Source organism: Babylonia areolata, chromosome 14, assembly GCF_041734735.1.
Source record: "Babylonia areolata isolate BAREFJ2019XMU chromosome 14, ASM4173473v1, whole genome shotgun sequence".
NCBI classification, from domain to species: Eukaryota; Metazoa; Mollusca; class Gastropoda; order Neogastropoda; family Buccinidae; genus Babylonia; species Babylonia areolata.
In genome coordinates this window covers 11376949-11379448 of record NC_134889.1, presented here as the reverse complement: position 1 = coordinate 11379448, position 2500 = coordinate 11376949, and the positions used below count along the sequence as shown (strand labels likewise).

The 2500-nt window shown below is 37.4% G+C and overlaps 1 long non-coding RNA gene across 1 annotated transcript in view; it reads left to right on the top strand.

Annotated features, from left to right (window-relative positions):
- LOC143289815 (uncharacterized) overlaps positions 1 to 1175 on the top strand; it is a 3571-nt gene extending 2396 nt beyond the window's left edge. Inside the window, exon 3 of the long non-coding RNA XR_013056277.1 lies at positions 710 to 1175. This is a non-coding gene — a long non-coding RNA (uncharacterized LOC143289815). The remainder of the gene's footprint in view (positions 1 to 709) is intronic.
- Positions 1176 to 2500: the final 1325 nt, after the last annotated feature.

Below are 2500 nucleotides of genomic sequence, written 5' to 3'. Positions count from 1 at the left end.
ACAAAACAGTGCGTTGCTGTGTTGGCATGCACTTTTTCTGAAATAGATGCCTTGATCAGGAAATTTGGGATTGTTGAAAAAACTTGCTTCACATATATGATGTAGATCTATAGCTCTTTCTCGTGAGATGGTCCATTCTAATTTGAAGAGGGTTTTTGGTGTGGAGGGTATACTGCCTTGTACTGGTGTTGTAGGCATGGAATTATGGTTAAACAGCAGACAGTGAAATGTCAATAAAATTGTAGCATAAGAAGAAGACCAGATTTAAATGCTTAAACATAATCCATTGTTTTACTTTTTTTCTTTAAATTGCAAACTATTCAGTAAACATTAGTGCTAATATATTGTGTTTTACAAAGTGAGCTTCACATTGGTTTGTATATGACATTCTGACAAATGAATACATGAATAAACTTGATATGTTACTACCCCATGGAACTGATACCTTGTCATGGTGGGGTAGCTTGAGTGCTTCAGTGACCTGTCGAGCTATGTCATTTGATGTGTCACATGCCTGGTAGGGCCTCCCATGCTGGACAGGTTGTGGGTATTTGTTCCACAAACTATACCAGCTGGCATGATGCACGCATTTTTGGGTTTCCCTTGCTGAAAAGGTTGTATAGTAGAAGCCCGACAAAATTCAGTTGCAAACACATGTCTTTGCATATTTATCTCTTATGACTGACAATTCGTCGTCCTTCTGTTTCAGGAAATGGACATCAGCTAGGACAGGAACAACAGAATCTTCTGTGAGAAAACCTGTATGCTTTTGATCTAAATAAACACAATACAATACAACATCATAAGCCTCTGTTGCTTGATCAGTGGATGTTTGGTTTGTTGAAGGTGCTGTTTGTGTGCTCCTGTGGGGATGTCAGGGACTCTTTCCATTAAAATACTATGCCCACCCTCTGGAAACCCTCTCCTGAAAATTTATCATTTTATATGTCACTTTTCCTTTTCTGTCATTTATTACTTCAGCCATGCTATTCATTCCCATCCATTTTTTTCAAGATAGCCATGATTATTTATTTTTCTGGACTTCATAATTGTGCATTCTTGCAAAGCTGTATTCAAATTTGGACCTAGGATATACGAGTTGCCTGCTGGCATTTTTTTTTTTGTTTTCTATGCCTGTTATGTACAATTTGCGTATTATGTATAATTATGTCAATGTTCAGGTTTGATTGGTTTATCGATAGATTAATGGAAAGGCCAATTTGATGCATGTAGTTATATGTGCATGCATACGACTATTCATGCACACACACACACACACACACACAAAATCCCTCCCCCCACACCCCCTTTTTTTTTTATATACAAGATCAAGATCAATATTATATGACACACAGTCACACACAAATTGTTGTTTTTTTTTAATGGCTAACTCATGTTCAAGATTTTAAATCCCAAAACTAAGTTCATGGCAGAAACTATATTACATATTTAATTCAGCATTTTTATGAATGAGAAGTAGCCAAAATGAAAACCATCACTGTGGTGATTGATATTCAGTATCCCAACACATTTACCACTCTGAATAAAGTCCACAACTTGCTGCAACACAAGCAGCCATTACTTACATCTAACCGAAGTCATGCTTACCAAAAATAAACAACAAAAATCAATAATAATAATGATATTAAAATAAGATAAATGAAGATATCTTATTTTAATATCTAACCAAAGTCACACCTACCAAAAAAAAAAGATAATGATATTAAGATAAATAAATGAAAACAAGAACATCACTACAGTTAAAGCATTTCAGCTAAAAAGCTGGCCCAGTGCTTCCCTCATTGAACGACAAGCAACCTCCAGGTTGATGACCACTCCCTCCAACCACCTGAGCTCATCTTCTTCCACCACCAGTCAGTCATTTCAGAAACCATTTCCATCAGTACATTCAAAATGTCAGTTTCTCAAGATGGTGGCATTAGAACAAACTCATATATGTGCTAAACCACGTCTACCACACAGATGCCTGATCAGCAGCATAACCCAATACATCAGGCTTTGAGTGCATGCATATGTTTGTGTACCCATCGGGGTAGATTTCGTCTGCACAACTTTTGCCAGAGGACAAACACTTATGTTGCCATGGGTTCATTTTCTGTGTGCAGTATGCTTCCTGCACATTAGATTGGTGTATCGTTGCATGATTTTAAATAAAGTATGAGAAGACGGATGAGACATGGATTTCAAACTCGGACTGTCACGGTTAACAGTGTAAACGCACAGTCTCTCTCTCTCTCTCTCTCTCTCTCTCTCTCTCCATTGTCAATCAGAGTATTGGGAACCGGGCTTTCACCAACATACACATATTTCATAAGGACATGGAGTGATTACCAGGTATATAATATACTTGCAATTTTCCTTTCTATGCATTGAACCAAAAAGTTGTCATTTAGACAGGATTCACACATGAGCCATGAAGGCTTTGCCTCTTGTTCAAGTGAATCACAAGTGAGTCTTGAAGGCCTTGCCTCTCTTGTTA